Source organism: Pyrgilauda ruficollis, unplaced genomic scaffold (assembly GCF_017590135.1).
Source record: "Pyrgilauda ruficollis isolate IOZ18807 unplaced genomic scaffold, ASM1759013v1 scaffold99, whole genome shotgun sequence".
In the NCBI taxonomy this organism is placed as follows: domain Eukaryota; kingdom Metazoa; phylum Chordata; class Aves; order Passeriformes; family Passeridae; genus Pyrgilauda; species Pyrgilauda ruficollis.
In genome coordinates, this window is record NW_024532043.1 from 689,828 (window position 1) to 701,823 (window position 11,996).

The following is an 11,996-nucleotide window of genomic DNA, read 5'->3' on the forward strand; positions in this document are numbered from 1 at the left end:
CTTCTTTAAAGCCACTTACAAAATAAATATCACAAATGTGCTGAATAAAGGTGGGGGAAGAGACAAAGATTTATATGTACAGAATACATATTTGTCCCTTTCTGACATGGTTATGAAATGGAACAGAAAGTGGGATAAACACTGCTTTTGAATGCCTTCCTTGCCAAATTATTTTTACCTACCAAATCATAAAATAAGAAATAGGGCAGCAGTTTTCACTCTTATTGGAAAGAGTTTCTCATTTCCCCTCTTCTCATATATGAATGTTGACAAATGTATTCAAGAGAAACACTGAGAACACAACCCTCTGAAGGCATAATGGTATATACAAGACATGGAAGGTTGCACAGCAAATTTATCTTGTTTGGAGGACATTTGGATAATACCAGGAGAACATTCTGCATTCCAGAAATGAACTGCAATTTGGGAAGTTTTATTTATTACTGCATGTTCAGTAATGAGAGAAATTGAGTTATTCATCAAACTGAGGGACTATCACAATATGACTGAGGCTTTAGTTAGAGGAATCTGAAAATCTGAGATGGAAGGGATAAAATGATGAGCAAATATTAAAACTAAGCATGTCACCAAGAACTGAAGATTAGGGCAGAATCTAAACATATGTTGTGGACCTACTGTGATAAGCTGAACACCCTAAATTCTTGTCAATGTTTGTGGGAACAGCCCAGAAGTATCTAGTAATCTAGGACCTAGATTAAGTTCTCAGGCAAAAAGACTCTTTATATGTAGTAAATTTTGTGAATAGTCCTTTTACTTCTTCAGCAGCCTTTTCTATAGACTTTTCTTTGACATATGTCTTGACAAAATTCTTAATCAGTCTCCCTCAGAAAAGCACAACTAAACCACAATTTCCCATTTGTTAAAGTTTTCTGGAATAATTTACACAATGATCTAAAATCACCTCTAATATATATTATGTGTATTAATAATAATTAACAGCTAAAGGAAGAAAGAGGAAAAAAGGGGCTTAAGGACAGTGTGAGTTTTGCAAGGCTGCAAATGATACATTTGTTCCTAAGTGTTAACTTACTGCAAGCTACAGAGTGTTCAACTACATTAGCCATTTCAAGGTGTACAGAGCTAAAGAATTCTTGCAAAAAAAAAAAAAATCTTTATAAGATTTTAGTTAAGCTAGGTGCTTAAGCATGGAAATACCTAAAATTAATAAATATCATCGATCAGTACAGACTAACAATTCCATGAACTCACAGCATCTGCATGTAGAGCAGACAATTCCTATGTCATCACCATCTGAAACTGTCTTCTCTTGTTTTAAACCATACATTATCTGCCCAAATAGCAGGCAGTGTGTTTTTTATATTGTACCTATTATTCAGCAATCACTGATTTAAACTACTGTGATTATTGACACTCCCGGCTATGAACAAGCGATACCTTCATGAACATTTGAAGTTGTCATAGTGAAATCAAAAAATGACTTTTGCATTAGAAAATGTATCTAATTAACTAGCTGAGGGACAGGTAAAAATAATTCTTAACATTAGCAAACTGTGTACATTTGGAAAATGAAACAGTTGCACAGATATTTCCTCCTCTTTCAAAGACAGTACTTTCAGAAATTAAGATTACACTTGCATGTTTTCTGCTAGGCATTAAATTTAGAAAACACATGTGATTTTCCCAAACACAGTATGGTTGTTCCCTGCATTCTCCTCTCTTTGAGCTGGGTGCATGACCTCCTGATCTGTACCACTTTCAAATGCAAAGTTCTAGTCTACCGATGTCTTCTGAATTAACACTGCCTACCCTAGCCTTGCTTGCTATATCTTTGTCCTTCCAGTGGTGATCAAGTTTTATTAGTTTAAGGTTCTTCTGTTCACCTCAGGTGAAACAGCTTTCTTATGATATAACTCTTCTGATGTCAGTAGATTTCAGCTGGAAGAGGTCTGGAGGGAAACAGAGAGTAAACTTTAAAAGTCTGTGGAAATCTGTAACATCAGATCTTTCTTTCATGTCTATACTGCATCACTTTCATAGCTGCAGGAATTTACCATAGAAATTCTCAAGCAGTGTTAGCCTATCCTCACTTCCTTTTTTTTTTTTTTAAATGAAGATACTTTAAGCATCCTAACAATGATTACATTGTGGTTTGAGAGGTTTCCAAAGCACATGACTTCTAAAAACATAAAAGATTTTTTTTTTCTATCCCTGTTTTTGCAAGTGTTTGTTCTTATCATTTTCAGACCATTTTTTAAAATTTCATAGCAGCAGACAAGATACTTTAACTGTCGCCTGCAACAGAAAACACAAAGTAAATCACAGATGGAAATGGTTTATAACAATTGCTCAAATGTCAGATAGGGAATAAGCCATGAGTAGGTGGTAGCAAATGTGAAGAGAACTTTATACTTTGAAAGAAATGCAAAAACTGTCATACTGAACATTTTTAATATTCCTCCCATTCTTAGGTATAAAATAAAATTATCCAAGTACAGTGAAAGTATCCTGTGAGTGACAAAAATTCCCTGTTGCTCCTGGTTATCATGTTCATTTTAGTTTTGTTCTATTAATTTATTTGACAGATACTTCACCTGTTTTGCAAGATACCATGCAGAGATGGTTCAACTTGCCAACTGGAAAATCTAATTAGATTAATCAGGAAATAAATATATGAGATTGAGACCCCTATGACCATTAAATTTGACAGAAGTTCACAGTGCATAGAAGTCATATGCTTACATATTACTGACAAATATTCTAATCCTATCTAAATACAATACTAATCTGGATGTTTATTTTAAAAGATTTTGCTGCACAATAGTGACACTGTAGCACAGATTGCTGTTAAATGAATCCTTGACTAAATCATAAGGCAGCAACCTAGATTGCAAAACTGAAAAAAGAATCATGGTTTGATATTCAATCTAGTGTCACGTTTGATATAACAAATATTTAAGAATGGGAGAGGTCCATTGTGCATATGTGTACAGTGCTCTGTGCAGTCTTTAATCAACATGGGAAAAAAATCTAGTCAATAAAATTCCCATGGTGAGGTTACAAAAGTGTTTTCTAAGTAATTTTGAAAGATGACCGGGAACTGCAGAAAATGGTGCAAACAATGCAGTCACACTGTGATGGGTGCAAAGAGAGAGCTGTCTTTGTGTACCACCAGCTTCATGGCCTCACACAGAACCCAATGGCTTTAAGCCACTCTCCTCAGAAAGGGGGAGAAGCTTCCTGCTGCAGAAGTGTAATCCAACCACAGCAACTCAGATCATAGAAAATAACATCATAATCAACTTTTTCACCTTCAGCCAATCTCCTAACCTGATTGTGCAGAGTTGTGCCTGACATTAGTTTAGGATTTCTCCTCCCACCATGCAAGAACCACCCATTAAGCAGACTAAGAATTCAGGTTTCCAGCTGTGCCTCTGCCACAATTTCTCAGCAGTGGCTGGTAGTACAGATTGGTTCAGTGGAAGCATTCACAAAAAGACCACAGAGCTGAAGTCAGCCTGGCCTGAGGGCACAAAAATTGTGTAGGTCCTCCTCTGGTGCTATAGCCACCTGGTCCTAAAGTGCTGCAACAGGAGATGTGACCATGGCTATTGATCAAGTCAGTCCAAACTCCTCATGGGGATTCTCCTTCCTTTAATTCTTCCAACACACTAGAGGGTGATTTGGACATAAGGCAAGCCTGGCACATACTTTGCTATGTTAAAATTCCTATCTCAATTTACCAAGTCATGTTTCCTGTAAGTTTTACCTTTCCTGTACACTTAAAATTATCTCAAAGCAAGGGCACACTGCAAGCTATCAGCAAGCTTTCCCTGAATTGTGAATCACACTGGACTGCTCCTGGCTAAGTAGTTAGAACTTGCAACAAAAAGGACATTGAGGTTTCCATAGAAAAGTAGATCTTTTCATTGTATTCATAGCAAGATAAAAGTTTCAACTGGCACATTAGTCATTTTTTTGCAAAGCCTTTATTCATAAGGGCATTGTTTGCACCATATTCATATTCACTCTGTTTTCAGTATATCAGTTTAATCTGTTGCAAAATCTTGGTTTAGACTTTCTGCAGGAAACAGTAAATTATAAACAAACCCAGTTTAACTCTATCCCAGTGCTACGCTGCAGGCAGCTGCACTAATCCTTATCACATGAAAACTGTTAACTGAAAGATAGCCTAACCCATTCTGGCAACTGATGCATGTAAATTCTTGAATTAAGGTAAAACCTGTTTGAGATAATTCCTTCCAACGTGTTCAGCTGGTATGAACTCTTTCTTCCCTCTTTTGCCTTCACTGACTAAAGGCCTGTTCCATATTAAAACACCTTCTGTGTTATTAGAGTTCTTGTATTTAAGTCTGGACCAGAAGTCTCTGAGTGCTAATGGTAATCTCTGCATCTATGTAACCCTAATTCAGAGATTCACAAAAGCTACTTTTCTAACAGGGAACTTTTTGGAATCTGTTACTATACTAATGTTGGTTTGTTATACTAAACTGCCCCCTTGTGTTTTTTGACTTGAAGCAAACACATTGTTCCTGTGTGCAAAGTGAAGGGGTTCATGAAGGGTAATTATTTTTTTAAAATAATGTTGGCACCTTTTGAAAACAGCGCTAAATCTTGGTCTGTGAACAAAAGCAGTTATTATATATGAGGTTTTATATAAATATTTTTATACTAGCATGAAGCAGTGCTTAGCAATGACAAAGTTTATTTTGAAGCTTAATAATACAAAAATTATCAAGATAATGTATTGTCCCTTAAAGTAGGGGAGAAATTGGTCAACAGTATGATAGGATGAGGGTCATAATCAATTTAAATGAAATAAATCAATTTCCATCAAAAGACATAAGCTTCTCCATCTGCAGATCAATATCAGATAATTTAGAAGATTAAATGTGTTCAATGAATACCACACCTGAACTAATCTCAAAATCAAACTTCTAGTAAAATTTCTGCTAGATAACAAGACACACTCGAATGGAAAGTAAAACCAGAACTATCACAGCAGACCCTCTATCAATGAGAAAACACATGAACTTAAATTGATGAATCAATTCAAGTGAAAAGAAATCAGAATAACCTTTCTGAATGGATTCCCATCTGCAACATTCAGTGTGGAATTCCTCCAGTGGAATAAAATAGGTAATAATAATATTTACTAGTAAAAGGTTTTGGTTTAATTCCAAACCAAATTCAAAGTATCTCATGCATCTCAGAGATACTTAAAAAATCTTCCTGTGGCGCCACTATATAATGCAAAGGCTTAAACTGAATGATGAGACAGCACAATAGATTTGGGTGCAGTGAGTGAAGAATGCTATCCACCTATCTTCAGCATTTTCCTCTCAATTATATTCCATGTAGAATCATCTTTGGAAGAGCAAGAAATTTTTCTTTTCTTTTAGAATATGACTCCCTAAAAACATTCAATATTTTGCAGTTTGTGTGCCCTTACACTGGTTCCAGCGAAGCTGCTCATGTGAATAACTGTTCATCAGGGGAATGAGGAATCAAGGTTCACAGTCCACCAAAACCAGCAGTGAGAGAGGCAAACGTTGTATTTGGAAACAAGATTTTAAGTCAAGACAAGAAATTATGGTAAATACATTAAGCTAACACTGGAATATATATTGTGCAACAGAGCATGATCTATGAAGATGTGATTACCAAGGAAAAAAGTAGTCTCTTACCTGTGAAAGACACTAAACATGCAGTTCTGTAAGAATAACAGCTATCCTAAAATAATTCTGACCATGAGACTTTGTCCTTCTAACCAAATGGGAAAGCTTATAGAAAAAGCTTATGGGAAAGCTTAAATTCAGTAGAATTCCTATTATATGAAAAAATACATTTGGGCCAATTTTTTTAAAATAGCTACCTTGCAGAATAAAATTAATTCTTTGACTTTCTTGATAAGAAAAGAGCAGAAAACTAAAGGCTACATTTTAATTTGAATTACATTTGCCCATATTTTAAATGCTCATCTATATTTTTTTAATGTAATGATAGAATATTTGCTTTGCATTGTGCCCCAGACTTTGCATTTGCATACCCCTCAAGGACATTGTGGGGAGAAGAAAAGGCAAGAAAATGCATAAACATAAATGCAGTCTTTGCCACAAGCTGAACTTATTTAGTTCAGCAGATGAAAAACCTAGCTAATTTGATATGTTCCCTAGCAATTAAATGTGAGGACTGAGCCCACTGCAAGGAGCAAGGGAGGTTCAGCATCACTGAAACCCTGCCATGGCAGATGCACTGCAAACACAAGGCAATGTGGCTGATGGGCAATAACCTGAAGGATCAGCAATGCATTTGTTGTGATTTTACCAGACAAATCTCAGAATATTTCACTCCTTCCATGCATTTTTGCCAGATGCGCAGACTGTGACAGGGAGATGTTTCCCTGGAACTCCATTAATCCCAGAGAAGCTGAATATTGAGTTTCCTGCAAGTTGCAGTCTTTTCCAGGTTGTTTCTGCTATTTCTGACCTTGCAATAAATACAGTGACAGTGAGTTAAGCAGAGAGTGTAACCTGAGGGAAAGAAGAGATTTTAAGCCTCCTCTAGGAGAGACAGATAGATGGCTGGCTGACACATGCAGGTCACAGAAGGACTGTAGTGCAGCAGGAAAGGTGTCACAGAAGGAATAAAGCACCTTTCAATGCTGGGCATGCAGATGAAAGTCTCCAGGCTTAAGATGGGCATGGGTTAGATTCAGCAGAAAATTTCAGTGAAAGAAAAGGTGGTTTACTGGCACATCTAATGATTCAAGGATATTGGAGGTGACTGGTGAGTAAGGGCCAGGTGAAACAGGAGTGGAATGATTCTGGTAGGTGGGGGACTGAAAGACACAGCAAAGAACAGAGAGCTGCTACCAGAAACTAGTCTCAGCCTCTCATCTTACAACGTTAGGACACTTTTTAATTCTGAATGAGAAGATATGGCAGAATCCAGCATATTGATATTGTTTCTCTTCAAAATTATTATCACTCAAGCTTTTCACATTGCACTTATTCTGCTTTCCCAGTTCAATCACTGTCATTCACATAATAAGCAAAAGTAGTGAGATATGAAAAGACAGGAATGGGTGCATAAAGAACAGTCTGTGAACAGAAGACCTAAAGGGGTTTTTGGGAACAAATTATTTGCAGTGCACTGTGCACACATTACTGGATGTTTCATTTTTATGATAGATCAATTCCATACACCTTTTACCAGTCTGACTCATCTGGGCCTACTGAAGATTGTGTTTGTAAAACTCACTTTAGCACAGCGAACATTAAGTAAATACTGAAATGGATTGTCTCTAGCCAAGTTGTTCCAACAGATCTTTTGAGATTTAACTACATTTATAGCGAACAATCTAATCCTTATACCACAGTAAGGAGTGAAAAATGACAGCATTATGCAGTCACATTAGTGCTGAATTTTATCTCTAGCATCTAGACTTAATTAGATATTCTTTGGCACGTAATTTGACAGAAAAATATTTTGGTGCTACTACAGTGAGAAAAGCGAAAAAAAAAGTTCATAAGGAATTGGAATACAGTTAATCAAGAATCTTTTTTCTTTCTATCAATCATGAAAAAAAAAAAAAAAAGAAGACAGAAGTACTAGCTGTACTGACACATAAAAAGCTTTAGAAACTGGAATCTTATATAACAATCATTCCAACTTGGATAAAAAAGGAATGGCAGTAACAAACCTTGAGAGAAGAAAAATGTAAAATTGTCAAAAAACAGAGCTTACAATTAGAACATGAAAATCATTGCATACAGACTGACAAACAGGGAAGATAATTCAAAATTAAACCATTTTGTGGTATGAATCTTGGAATTTGTATTTTTTCTTTACTCAAACAGTAAAACAGAAAACATTAACTAACAGTCAGAGGGCTGCATTCCTACCCTTTCATGGCCAAAAAAATCTTGCAAAGGACTACTTTATACATCATCTCTATCCAATGTGCATTTTCAGAGTTCTATAACTAACTTGCTGTCTGAAAATTTACTGCAATTTTGTAGCTGAAAATTAACTCAGTATTAAAAAATAATGACTTTTTCCCCTCTAAAATCATTCCCAGAACACGTCTGTTGTTTCCCTCTTTTCATCTTTAACCCTCCTTTTGCAACAGCATTAGGAGTACCTAGCTACTATCAACAGCTCCTTATTTACATTAGCAGCCACTATATAAGGACAAAGAGCTCTGATTTGGTAATATTGTCCACAAACATTAACTCCCTTGTAATGCTATCGCTGTTCTGATAGTCAGGGTTAGTGTTGGAAATTTTATTCAGTTTATGCTCCAGCCTATCCTAAAAGATCTGTCATTGTGAATGCATTTCTATTCCTTTGCTGTCTACTAAAAACCACAAGACAATCCCCAAGTTCATCCTGTTAAGAGAAAAGCATCAGAACCAGCCTGACAAACCATCTTATCACAGGATGACACCTACTAAATTTAGTGGTACTCTGAGATGGCTCTGAAGGAGAATCTACAAGACACTTCTACATAATCACACTGACTTTCTTAAAATCACCATCCATACATTTTTTCACTCTGCAGTAAGGGGTGTCCATCTTTTCAGGCAGCGTGGAAGATGCCAGAGGCAAAGAAAAGTAAGTAGGTAGCCAGCAAGAAGATGGATCAGGCACAGCATTGCCCGGGCCAGGAGCTTATCAGGGTTGGGTATAGCTTAGCAGCATAGGCAAGGATTAGATGTTCTGCCCAAGAAAGGGAAAATGAGACTTTGCTGACTTCATGGGAGGATCTTTCTGCTTCTGAGAGAAGGGACTGTGGGAATGGGTGAGGAGACAAGCAATGGGTGTGGGCATCACCCAAAGCTGCGGTGTGGTGGCAGGGGGCTGCAAGTTTGCTCTGTCACAAGATGCCTCCTTCCCTTCCCTAGCCATCAGGAGCAATCTGGCAGGAGGAGCCATCTCCCAAGGAGATAATATCTGTGCATGAAAGTGTACACCAGGCACTGAGATGGAGTGCTCCTTTGTCTTGTTAAATAGTCCTGTCTCAATATACTCATCTTGTTCTGGAAAATTATAGTTCTTTTCTCTGATTATACCTTTCTTGTATCTTTTCACTGTGCTCAGTGCTGCCTTGATGGTAGTAGCTCAGCAACTCATGTCATTCCTTTCTGCAGGCAAAATGTCCTCTCTTCTTTTTCAGTCACTTTTCCTGACTGTGCTGTGCAAGATTTCCATCACTGGATTATTAAATCCCAGCTATTTTCCAGTTAAATTTTTATCTAGACTTAGAAAGACTGCATATTCTTATTACACACCAGTCACAAAATTTGGTAACACCCTTACATGGTTACAGTGAAGGAACTGCCAGAGTGGTAATACAGTTATATTTGAGACACTGGACTGGAAAACATGCAAATTCATTACTGTCAATTTTCTATATTTGCACCACTTTTGCTTAATCATAAAATGAACATTGCTGGGCCAGAGTACTTTGCATTTTTGAACTGATATTTAAAAGTGTGCCCAGTCTATACTACAGTTATTTTTTTATTTTTTATTTTGATTTTTTACCTGTACGTAGTATGACTGTCCTTTAGTGAATTCAGAAGAAGACTATAAATAGAGGCACTCAGAGACATTTATTTCTCCTGCACAAGTAAACTCTAGCTATTTGGAAATTCTCCCTTCCATTTTCTTCCCTTCTTATCCATTGCTTTTGAACACAGAAACAATTTTGAAATATTATAGTCACTGTTCACTTCTTCATAAAAGACCCTATGTAGGTGCTATCAAGCAATTGTGCCCATTGAAAGATGACTTTGCATTTTTAAGTAGCAGTGACAAGCGACCAGAAGGACAGTTCATTTGAGAGAAGTCAGAAAGCAGAATTTTCTTGTTATTAATAAACTAATAGCATAAAGGTCATTGAATTCATTAGAAATGCTATAGCCTCAGTGGAGCAGCTCTGCTAATTGGGTTGTTGATGTGGGGTCACAGATTCCCCAGACCCCTCTGCACAGGAGACCATGTGCTGTGTTGAGAATCTCACTGAAAGCACTTCTCCCTCCTGCAAGGAGAATGGACCTTAACAGCGGGTTAGGATGAGGGTCAGGATGAGGATTAAAACAGCTCAGTAGTGTAAAAGACAGCTACTGAAACGGAGTATACTTTTGGGTAGCATAACACTAACAGACCAAAGACAGAGGGATTCGAAGGAGCCGCAGAGCCGGCTGCAGATGGAGCTCCGGCGGGAGCCCACCCAGAGGCGGTGAGCGGTGCTCGGCTGGCAAAGCGCCCCTGGACCGGCGAGGCAGCCGGTGACACTCGGAGACACTCGGGAGCCCAGGACTCCGGATTTTCACAGCTTGGACTGTCAGGGTATAAAAGCCCAGCCTTTCCTCTGTTCAGGGGTCCCGCCTTGGACACAGCTCAAGATGTGATTTTGTTAATGCTCCTTGATTAAATTATTTAAGGATCTGGGTACCGGAGCCTGTCCTGTAGGAGCCCTGCAGGGGCTCGGGCCGGCTAAGAGGACCTGGTGTGCGGAGGGTGGGATTGCCGGAGTCAGCCTGCTGAACAGCCGGACGGGGTAATCTCCTTAACTCAAATACAGCTGTGCAGGTTGGAAATAGGTAATCTTTAAGGTCCCTTCCAACCCAGAACATTCCACGATTCTACGGCTCTATGACTGACCTTATTTAAAGGCTAGCCTTGCTGAAACGAAACTGAAATTATTAGCAGAGCAACTTCTTCCCTGGGTAGTGATTTCAGAGGGTTCTGATGTCTCATGTAGTGCTTCATAACCAGAAGGCAAGAGCCGGGATTTACCTCTCCTGACAGAAGGAGTCAGTGTACCGATGACTGAGGAGGCAGGGCAGGATGCTTTCCAGCCATAATTGAGATGCTGGGTTTGGAGTAGTTCCTTCAAATTCCCTGCATTTCATTTTCACTGTTCCTAAAGGGATAATACTTAGTAAATGTTTTGCTCTCTTTCTTTCCATTTCGAGCACTACTTATTTACAGGTTGAGAATGCTTCATATTATTAAAAATAAAGAGAGCAGGGGAGCCTATCCTTGACTCTTCGAAAAGTATTTGAGAGTGCAGTATTTAATAGTGGAGATGTTATTTAGACAGAGTGTCAAGTACTTCAGTTGCAAAGAAATATATTCAGTTAATTACAAATTTTTGTAATGATCTTTGAAATAAAATACATTAATACATTTTGAATTAAATGAAACATTGCATTTATAGATTTTAGAATATTGTGGAAAAAGGGCTCTTGATTTAAAAGTAAACAAATACTGCAGCATAAACCAAATGAAGATAAAATTTTATTTCACAGTTCAGAGCACTGTATCCAATAACTGGTTCCAAAAAAACTTTTGCAGAGATGAAAATATAAAAACAAGAGGATTGGAAAAAAGGAAGATATCAATAAACAAAGGCACAAATATATAGGGACATGTGAATTTTTATATTGTTGATTGGATTGAAATAAGCCACAGAAGAAAAACACAGTATGAGAGTAAGAAGATATTACTTTGCTGCACTTCCTAAAACCCAAAAGCCATTAAGCCTTTATTGCACATTCTATCCTCAGTAATAGCCTTATCCAAAATTTGGTGTACAGTAAACTACAGTAAATAAATTCAGGGACCTATAATGACAGCATATTTCAGAAGCTTTTAAATCACATCCTCTTTCTGTCAGACTCTTAAATGTCAGGAACTTCTTTCATATTTTAATTCTGTATTTCACAGTCAGGAATACAGGGTGTAGGAAAAAGAGACTTGTTGATTTAGGTTTGTAGAATGTAATAGAACAGAACAGAATAGAATGGAATATTTCACTTTAAAAGGGCCTACAATTATCATCTAGTCCAACTGCTTGACCTCTCAGGGCTGAAAATTTACAGCATATTAAGAGCATTGTCCAAATGACTCTGGAACAATGACAGGCTTAGGGGATCAACCACATGTCTAGGAAACCTATTCCCGTGCTTTTATCACCCTCT